The sequence below is a fragment of the Miscanthus floridulus genome, chromosome 15 (assembly GCF_019320115.1).
Source record: "Miscanthus floridulus cultivar M001 chromosome 15, ASM1932011v1, whole genome shotgun sequence".
Taxonomy (NCBI): Eukaryota; Viridiplantae; Streptophyta; class Magnoliopsida; order Poales; family Poaceae; genus Miscanthus; species Miscanthus floridulus.
This window is the reverse complement of record NC_089594.1, coordinates 38,952,916-38,964,251: the sequence shown is the minus strand read 5'-3', so window position 1 is coordinate 38,964,251 and position 11,336 is coordinate 38,952,916. Positions and strand designations below refer to the sequence as shown.

General features: G+C 43.2%; 1 pseudogene; it reads right to left on the bottom strand.

Moving 5' to 3' along the window:
- Positions 1 to 1,031: 1,031 nt before the first annotated feature.
- LOC136508128 (serine carboxypeptidase 1-like) lies at positions 1,032 to 8,090 on the bottom strand (annotated as a pseudogene).
- Between the last annotated feature and the right edge of the window lie 3,246 nt (positions 8,091 to 11,336).

Sequence of the window (11,336 nt, the reverse complement as noted above, 5' to 3'; positions counted from 1 at the left end):
TCACGTATTGTCATTAATCACCGAAACCCAACTAGGGGCCTAGATGCTTTCATGTAGTAAGGGAGGAAAGGCAGGAGAACCCCAAGCAAGGGAAGCGAACTCACTGAATGACGAGTATACTGGCAGAGGGGAGACAACAAACCTGATCACCTACTAAGGACATCGGTGAACTCTCCAAGGTTTCAGTCATCGAACTCCAACGCCATGATACGCAAGGGCCGAGACCAACGAATGAGAGGGAGAAGAGGGAGGCGGAGTGATGTGAGTGAGTAAAAAGTTGTATTCTCCAAAGGAAGCAAATGTCCCTAGTGATCTTTTGGCCCCAACAGTTGGTGAAACAGCCTGTGCGACAGGACGAGAAGTCAGAGAGCCACGATTGAGTCACGGCATGGAAGGGCACTATGATTGAAGTGGGAAACGACAATTTGATAGTTGTGTCCTGATGAGCGATGACAGTTCCGGCAATGGATGGGTTTTGGGCAGAAAGGCCTGGTTTGGGCCGAGGAGAAACATTTGGAACATGGGCTAGGGCTAGCGTGGCACTTGATTCCTTTCCAAGAATGTCATTAGCCCGAATGGAAGATTCCCGTTGATTGGGGCAACCATTGGAAGGTCCAACAGGAAAATGGCCATTACCACAAATTAGCCGGAAAAATCGACTGTCTAGCCGGAGACAAGAAAAACCGAGTGGAAAGGGAGGAAACCACCGGCACCTTCCATATATATCAGTAGGGTAAGTAATCCTAGCCACACCAATTTGGGTGGCACCAATGGCATGCACCAACTCTGCCATCTTATGCCTTGCCTCGAAAATCAGCTTGCTCATACCTACGCAGCAAGGAAATTTTGTTCCTTGTGGTGCAACCTCAGGGCCCTTTTCTTGCACCAAAACATCCCAGGCCAAATTAAAACTCCATACAACCTACCAAACAGAGACAGTTGCAGCCTATAAGTCTGGCTAGAGGCATATGTCTAGGTTGCCAATTAGGCCTGAAGGTGGTCATAGAAGTAGAGTGCGCATGATCTTGTATATGAGCCTCTATGTTTATACTATGATTCAAAAAATATCAAGGAAAATTTTCACAAATGTTTGGTCACAGTGAACTAATGAATAATGCATGTAAGGTACTTTGATATAATATTTGCACAAATCAATGCAACATCGTAGTTGGCGCTAGGTAATTTGATCCTTTGGCTGCCTTATTGCTGTATGCTTTTTCCAATTTCTCCACATTGTGCTCTGTTTGATTCAGTACTACATGACCTTGCACAGAAATAGGCCTCCCTTCGTCAGGAGCTCCTTCATGAGTATCACAGCTTAGTACCGTTAAGCCAACGGCTGTAGAAAGCCAATGATTCCTGTGGTTTATACTCAGGAACTGTGTGCCCAGCACCCTGCGAGAGGAACAAATTAAACAGGATAGTTAAAAAAACGCAACTTAGATTTTTTTGTGTTTCAATAATGTGTCATTACTCATTAAATGCAATTTGTTTCTGATTTGGCAGGCTAGTTTCGTGTTTGCGAATCCATGGATTAATAGACAAAGTTTAATTTGAAACTGTACCACACCTTAATAGTGGCGAAAGTGAGGCCGTTTTCATATCCTTGGGTGTACCTGAGTAGTATAGCAAGCAAAAATATGTGAGCAAGCAACATGTCCTTAATTTCTTTCCTTGAGAACATACAAACATTTGACTGAAAACAATGGAAAATAAATAAATCACCTAACTGAAGATTTCCCTCATGAAAGAAATGTTAACTTTTGTTGATTATAGTGAATTCATATCGAAGAATAATTCAGCCTCTAGGATAAAATGATTTGAACATCTTAGGAGAAAAGAGTCAATGTTTGTTCAAATACCCAGCAACTTGTTCATTGACAATCCATTGTCGCCATGAATCAACGATGCCGTAGCCTAAGGACGCAGTCCATGCTTCAGTCCCAGTGTGAGGTACACACATATCGTGGTCACCGCTGAAACAAATGCAAAAGAAATATACCAATGATAATAGCAGTTTTTGTGAATCTAAGAATGTAGGAGCCGAAATCATATTATAATTTTATAGGTTCTTGAAGTACCTGTAAATCAAAGCACGATAACCCTGGCTTGTAAGGTTCTTGTGATAAATGATCATACTCCCAGCATCATGATCAAAATCTATTTTATCTGTGCATAATTGCCAGGGTCCAATTGAACTGACCTAATAAATGTGCATGATAAACTATGGTTAGAAGGTGGAAATCTTTAGAATCGGTCCATCAATAAGTACACGGTGGTTATTTAGTGTATGACTGTCATACTGGTTCGGCATGAATCGCAGATCTGACGTTATCATTGTTTAGCCATGCCGTTGCAACTTCATCACTCTGAAGATTAAGAAAACAAGACAGGGAGGGTACATAAGAAAATGGGACAAAACGAATCATGCTTCACTTGGGAGAAAAAATTACTCCTCTATATTTCGGAGAAGATAAAGCTGGAAGATGTTCCTGCCTTACACATTATAATCCGAGAAGATAAAGATAAATGAACTAAACAATGGAATTGCACATATTAGTATTAGTGTATTACTACACTAGCTCACATACATATATGGCGATCTATAGTGGGATGTTTTACACATTGACTACGCATATCTAGATTTTCTTCATGAATATATTTTTTATTTGTATCTTTCAATAATGTGATAGAAACTAGTGGTCAAATTTGTAAGTAAAGAGGATGTAAGCAACCAATGACTTCTGTAAAGAAAATGAGAGAGTACAAAAAGAGATAAAGAGCAACCTCTGGAGCAGAACATTAATGTTATGACAGATAATAGAGTTATAGTAGGGATGGTTAGTGTGCTTGTGCTCACCATACACGGAACTCCACGGGGAACTGATGCAGCTAGCTCCTGCCATGATGGAACACGCCCATCTCTTACAGGAGCTCTCAAAGGCCAGGCCCGTCCATGCATTCTTGTTCTTACTGGAAGGGGCTTGCTAGTTACACCAAGATCTTTGAAACTTGGTGGCAGTTTGTTATTTTGTGGGATCACTTCTTTGGTATTTGTGCCATGGTAGCATGGCTCAAGAATGTCATAAATATTTAATCCGTCAAGTACCTACACAAAAACATATTATATAATATGAGAATAATATATATTTATTTATTTTTACCAGATAGTGTCACTGGTTTACCGTATCGACTTTTGACAGCGCTTCGTCGCATTTTGCACTGCTAGCATTCCAGTAATTTCCTTGACATGCAGTGTTGGCTTCCTACATTTTGTATAGAAATTGTGGTAAATCGAAAGAACATATGTATGTTTCAACGGACACACAAAGTTTTAGAAGTATTTTGTGTATTCAAAGGATATGAAGGAAGTATTCTAATACCATCAATAAAACTTCATGGTGTAATTAAAGAAATTATTTCAGGGTGAGGATATCAGTCGGGGTACAGTTATACTGATGTACCTTATATATACTCTCTGAAATTAGAGCCATTCCGTGTGCAAATGGCACAAGAGCGTTACCATCAAAGACGGTGTCGCATACACCATTGCCAACCATGTAGCCCTAACATGAGAGTACAGAACAAAACTTTGAGCATTATTATATATATTTCCTTGGTAACCATGTTTGCCGTTCTCATGGAGGCAGCAACAATATAATTAAAATTACTAACCTTAAAGTTTAGAATTGGCTTATCTCCTTTTTGGATTCCTGTTAAATAATTCATCAGTAACAATATCAAAACAACTAGCAGTTTAAGGATCATTACTATCCCAAAGCCAAAACCTTTGACAACTTCATGTGAAAGGGTAGGGACATAAACTCCAGCATATGACTCTCCAGCTATATAAAATGGATTTGTCAAGAACTCAGGGTAGAGCTGGAACCACTGGTTAAAAGTAACGGGAGGGAACTGATCAGCTTTTGTTCTACAAAAAGATTATAGATGATAAATTTACTAATGCAGCCAACACAAAAAAACATATATATTTACCTTGAGAAGAAAAGTATGCGAATCAGCAGCAGTCTTAAGATCACCAGTTTCATAATCTGAAATCATTCTTGGAGTAAGACAGCCCAACACCAGCAGGGGAGTCCAAGTATATCACACTAGACACCTACAATGCAAGGGAAACATCACTAGTCTGTCTCAGTTCAGCTTGAACACACCAGATAATTTATCCTTAGGACCAACGGGAATGTCCAACCTTAGACCAGCTATAAGGGTTGAGATGAAGCTTTGGCAAGCTTCCAGCTGACCCTCCTGCCTCAAAGTTGAATGGCCCTGGACCCAAAAAAACACACATAAATTGAGATGAAAGATTTTAGAGTGTATTAGGCATCTCCAGTTTGGGTTAGTTCCTTTACATGGTATCATAAGTTGAGATTCAGGTTGTAGGTCATAAACCGTAGTCTTTTGCTCCACCTATGCCCTTATATGCTCGTGCCACTAATTGTCCATTACTCCGCTGCGCAATAGCACCCCCCCCCCCCCCCCCACAACGCCCACCCACCCACCCAAAATCACCCATGATAATCTCCCCCATGGATGACAAGGTCCACCATACGTAGCCTCTTGCCACCAAATGCGCGATGAACGATCACCCTAGAGAGAATCTTTTCTTGATCGGATAATCATGGTTTTCTCTCTCACTAGTCATTGATCAAGGTTCCTTATTGTTTTCCTGATCTAACATCATTTTAATTCCCCTGCAGCCCTCGTCTTTGCGCGTGCCTCTACATTGACACCGGCCTCAACTACATTGGCCACCTCTAGCACGTCACTCAATGCTAGCTCATCATTGCCTCCACTGTCATCAAGTACTACATGCCTACTGCATCCAATGCTACTGCATCTTATTGCCATGCCACATCATCGCCACTCATGGCATTCTTTGCAATTGCATCTTAATTGACACAAACTACTTATGTGGCTAGGACATTGTCCACATCACGTGCAAAGTGTTTGGTAGGATATTCATGTTCTTCACATTGAGCATCGCCGTCATGGCATCCAAATCACCAGGCCATGCACCAGATCACCTAGACCTACCTCCTCACTTTGTCCAGTACAAGCTCCTTGCTAGCTTCTCCATATCTTCCTCACCTATTTCGTCTACTCCAACAACAGTGGGCTGCATTGGTATCTTCTACCCTACCATTTTGTGCACTATACTAATCCCGGAGGCTTTCTCTGCTAGTACTTTAGATGTTGATGCATGGTTGAGAACCTCCCTCTAGTACGTTTAGTATTGGCAACACCAATGGGTGTCTTTATCCCTAACAGAATCCTAGGCATGGTAAACCCGAGTGCATACCTCGTCCATGGTGACATCGACTGCATCCTTGGCATCAACTCTCCATCAACGGCTGCCTCAATGCATCGTATTCATTCATGGCGACATCTCCTATGAACCACCATCCCCATAGAAACACCTTGGGTATTCGAGGCTTCTTGTGTGGCTAACTCATCTTTGGCAACTTTGACATCTCTGTTGACCACAACTATCATACACACGACATCCTCGACAATATCAACATATGCACAAAGACCTATCATGATATCGCCCTCGCTTGAGTAACTTTTTAGCTTCACTCCATCCAACATCCAGGATGCATGGACCGTTATGATTGCAAGGGGTGATAACTCTTCGAGTTACAACCTTAGACTTGTCTACGGCATCCCCACTATGAATGTTGCAAAATGTTAGAATATATCTTTAGGCTTAGGCTCACACTTATTGCTTGATGCAGGGGCCTGTATAGTACTTAGTATGAGAGGTAGAGTTGTGTGCTCTTATAATCTCTGCATGTTGTAGCCTTACTGGCGCACTGGCCATGTCAACGACCCTTGGAACTTCATGTGGAGCAGCAGTGACATCATGCACAGGGGACAAGGAAATTAAACCCTTTGGTGACGAAGCACCATAGTGGACTGCGTCAATGTGACTGGGAGAGTAGGGCATCTCAAAGGTGAGGGTTTCATGGCTGGGAGCATATCCTGGAGCTCTAACATGAGCTAGGGGTTTCTTTTCAGCAACCAGTACCACAGGATATATAACATCGCTTCTTGGAAGTTTGCTCTTTCCTCACTTGATTTTTACTTACGTCGCTTATGTTTCATCTGTTTGTGTGTATTCTACCTTTCTAGATCAACTTAGGATAGTTGATACGGTTGGTTATAGGTTGCAGAACTCCATGTGAGTGGGTACGTAGGTAGAGACACTAGATAATCTCTAGGCGCACTTCTTGTTAGTTAGTAGTTATTATCTAGGGTAGAATCGTGTTGGAGCCCTGGGTTCAATTTTTTATTAGTGATCCAATTTACTACTCCCCTCTTGGGTCCCGCTCAGACGTTACTAATAAGACCGCTAAATTCTTTACAAAGCTACATCTAATATTCTAAAGGAAATACCAAGTTGTGAAGCAATATTGTGATGAAAAAAGAGCAAAGATAAGAATACAAGTATTGATCATATATATCAAAGGAACACATACAAATAATATGAAGTGTATCAAATTAAGCACCCAAGCTTTTCTCTGTGCTTTCGAAAAGGAATTTTTTACCCGAATTATGTCTAAATTCAGGACGTTTGCATTGGTTCTCCCCAATCTCCATATTCCATTGGTACACCTTTTTCCTTCTCTATCTTTGTTCGTCACTTGTTTTAGCGTCTAGCTAGAAATATCTATCGCCATAACCCCACACTCAGCTCACTTGTGGCTCCTGCCATCGGATTTGTGATCCGCCATGCTAACCAACTCTCAAGGTAATTGATGCCCTTGTCCTAACTTGACCCAACAACCATCGTCCTTCACCACCCTATTACCAACGACCCCTAGCGCGTCGCCACAACATCCACTAACAACCTCCACTAGTGTGGTCCAATATTTCCTCCCATCAAGGAATCAACCCTACACATGCATTATCCCAAAACCCTACTTGGCTCCTGGTGCCGCACTACACATCCGCCAATCGCCTTCACTGTTGATCCAGTATTTATTTCAAGTTCCCTAAAACCATCCCACGTCCATATTAATTGAACTCTGCACGTCAGGCAAATTTGACCACATCCACTACACAGCCCAGCTCGCCAGCCCAACCCCATCCATGAAAGTTGGATCCCCAAAATGCATGCTCAATTATTCTACATCCTTATCAGATCCCTTCCTGCTCGACAAGTTGGTTGGAAAAGAAAGATGCATGGTGAGGAAAGCGGGAAAGAAAAATGCGATGGAGAGATGTCAAATATAGTAGCTAGGCCAGGGAATATGATGATACTAGTTTAGCTTCCCCAGAAGACAGCGACGTGATATACACGATCCGGCCAGTGCGTCCGGCTACTTTGTGCGACGCCGATGCCTAGTGTTCTTCTACTAGAAAGCAACAGCGCAGCAACCAGCAGCTGCCATCCGGACCCCACCGCTACCTTCTTGCTCGCCTTTTCTCGATTCCGTCAACAACAGGAACAAGAGGCAGGGCAGAAAACTCGTGACGACACGCACACGACGACCAGAAGAAAAGAAACAAGAGGCAGGGCAGAGGAGGTCGTCGTCGTCGACGACGGACGTAATTACGCACCGTGCTCGTAGACGAAGCCGTCGAAGCTGGAGCAGCCTGGCCCGCCGTTGAGCCAGAGCACGACGGGGTCCTTGGCGGGCTCACGCTCCGACTCCACCAGGTAGTAGAAGAGCCGCCTGCCGTGCGCCTTGTCCACCGTCACGTACCCGGCGTAGTGCTTCGACGGCAGCTTGCCGCCCGCGAACCCCGGGACGCTCGTCACCAGAGCGCCCGGCGGCGCGGCAAGGCAGCAGCAGGCGAAAAAGGCGGAGGACGACACCACCACCAGCAGCAGCGGCAGCGGGAGGGCTGGAGGAGCAGTGGTAGAGCCGCCGCGTGCCATTGCTGCGGGTGTGGGAGTGGCCAGTGGGAGCTAGGAGGAGGATAGATGATACAGTGACCGGCCCGGATGGAGCGCGTTTAAATACAGATGAGCTGCCGGCTCCGGCGTGTATGTACTGTGTGTCTATGTAGTAAGGGAATGGTGACGTCGGCGACAAAGCCGGCGCCCGGCGGTTGTGTGTCAGTGTGTGTGTTGGAATTCTCACCGTCTCAGCCTACCCACTAAGACTTGAGTCACCCAATGAAGCCGAACCACGCAATAAGGATATGTTGACCAGGTGACGGATTTTGCAAAAGGAGAAGCGAGTCAGTTAATCTTTTCCACCATCCATGTATGACTGTCCGTATCTAATATATATACGATATACGAGTAGAATGCCGTGTGTGCAGTACCTAGCTTCTCTCGCAAGGCTTGGTACTCTCCGACGGGTTACTGGCCTATATCCTAAGTTATAGTTTTTTTTTTTTTTTTTTTTTTTTTTTTTTTTTTTTTTTTACAGATACATACTAGTTTTTGCTATGTAACTAGATATATGTATCTAAAAATGCCAAAACCACATATAAATTGGGATGGAGCACTAGTAGAAAAACGACTTTTGATCTACTTCGAAATTTGGCTTTAGTCTCGGTATTTTTCGCGTCTGGGACTAGAGAAACCTTTAGTCCCGGTTGGTAGCTTCAACCGGGACTAAAGGTCCCCTGCAGCCACCGGGACTAAAGGTTAACTTTTACTCCCGGTTGGTCCCTCCAACCGGGAGAAAAGTCTACTTCCGGCTGTAGGCTCCGTCCGGGACTAGAAAGGGACCTTTAGTCCCGATTTCTGTCTTCAACTGGGACTAAAGGTCCTCTCCTATATACCCCTTCTTCCTCCCGAGCCCGAACCACTTCGAGCGCAGTGTTCTTGCTTTGTCGCCAGCCTCTCTTCTTCCTCATCGTCGGTAATCACAAGATTTCTTCGATTCCTCCATCGATTCTTCGGTTCTAAAGGTTACCAACTTTATACTCTCATATTTCATCAGTAGCTATCTCATTTTGTGGACTAGATATATGTGGTTTTTTATGGTGGATTTTTTTTTTATTTTAAGCCATTTAAGCTCAAAATCACTTTAAAGTTTGCATATTTGGATGAAGGAAGGTTAAAGTAGTTATTCAAAACTAGTATTCAGCTTTCATTTCTAGCATGCATAGCACACTTCATGGTTTAGAGATATAGAGAATTTTAGAGTTTTTTTAATTTTATTTGTTTATAAAATGAGAAATTTATATTATATTAAAAATGAGTATAGAGAGTAGATGGCAACTGCTTCCGGGTCCTCAGTCTCTCATCGGGTTCCAAAGCGACTGAGGCCGGACCTCCCTCTCATTGCATGCGGCAAGTGTGAGGAGAAGATTGTGATGGAGTACCGGGTGAGAAAGAAGTGTCCCAACAAGGGCCGTATCTTCTACAAGTGTCCGGATCGCAATGTGAGTTATTTTGTCACATTTGATGATTATGGTTAATTTATACTTATTTTTATGATGATTGTGATTAAAGTTTTAATTTTTTGTTTTAATTTTAGTGGGATGGCACTGGATGTTCAGGCTGGTACTGGGAGGAAGAGTATGTTGAACACGTGCAAAACTCTCTTGCACAGGTGGCTACGGCGGCTAATGAGGCAGTGATCCTGCGGAAGAAGCCCATAGATGTTGAACAAACGCATGATCTGTCTGTTTTAGTTGGGATTAGTCGTGAAATCCTTATGCTGCTGAAGTGCATTTTAGCTTTAGTTTTTTAGTGGTAGTTGGGATTGTCTACATTGTAGCGAGACTTTCATAAATTAATACCTTGTGTGGTGGCATACATGTCATATAATTAACTAATTATGTTCTATGTTTTAATATGGTATGTATGTCATGTAATGCAGATGAGCCGGCATTAGATGTACAATGCTGATCGCCGCTCCCAAGAGTTCATTGAGGGCGTACATTCTTTCTTACGTGTGGCCGAGGAAAACAAACGTGATGGTTTCAAGTGCTGCCAATGTGCCATATGTAAGAATTTGAAGGAATATGCTAGCTCAAGGAGTCTTCATTCACAGTTGTTGAAGTCGGGTTTCATGCCAAACTATATTTGTTGGACGAAGCACTGAGAAACCGGGGTTGTAATGGAAGAAGGTGAAGAAGAACAATGGGACGATGATGACATTATTGCTGAATATGGTGCCTTCAATGATACTGCAATGGGGGAAGCTGAAGAAGAGGTAGGGGCAGAAGATGAGCCCGCTGATGATCTTGGTCAGGCCATTCGTGACGCACAAAGAGAATACGAAAGTGAAAAGGAAAAGATCAAGTTTGAGCGTATGCTAGAGGATCACAAGAAATTGCTATACCCAACTTGTGATACGGGGCAGAAAAAGTTGGGTACCACACTAGAATTGCTACAATGGAAGACAAAGAATGGTGTATCTGACAAGGGATTTGGGGAGTTACTAAAAATCCAAAAGAAGATGCTTTCGAAGGATAACGAATTGTCTGCCACTACGTACGAAGCAAAACAGCTAGTCTGCCCTTTGGGATTAGAAATCCAGAAGATACATGCATGTCCTAATGACTGCATCCTCTACCGTGGTGAGGAGTATGAGAAGTTAGATGCATGCCTGGTATGTCATGCATCGCGGTATAAGATCAGGCGAGATGACCCTGGTGATGTTGAGGGCGAACGTCCCATGAAGAAAATCCCTGCCAAGATTATGTGGTATGCTCCTATAATACCACACTTGAAACGTCTATTCAGAAACAAAGACCATGCAAAGTTGTTGCGATGGCACAAAGAAGACCATAAGATAGACAATATGTTGAGACACCCTACTGATGGGTACCAGTGGAGAGCAATCGATAGAGAATTCCCGGAGTTTGCAAATGACGCAAGAAACTTAAGGTTTGCTTTAAGTGCGGATGGTATGAATCCTTTCGGGGAGCAGAGCAGTAGTTATAGCATTTGGCCTGTTACTCTATGTATCTACAACCTGCGTCCCTGGTTATGCATGAAGCGTAAGTTTATTATGATGCCAGTGCTCATCCAAGGCCTAAGGCAACCTGACAACGACATCGATTGTACCTGAGGCCACTAGTTGAAGAACTTCTACTTTTGTGGAATAGACCAGGTGTACGTGTGTGGGATGAGCACAAACAGGAGCACTTTGACCTGCAAGCATTGTTGTTCATAACAATCAATGATTGGCCTGCTCTAAGTAATCTTTTAGGACAATTAAACAAGGGATATAATGCATGCACGCACTGTTTCAATGAAATTAAATGTATATTCTTGAAAAATGTTAAAAGGTCATGTACCTTGGCCATCGTCAATTTCTTCATACGAATCACCCCCTAAGAAAGAAAGGCAAGCATTTTAAAGGTAAGGCAGACCACCAGACCAAGCTGGGCAACTGAAC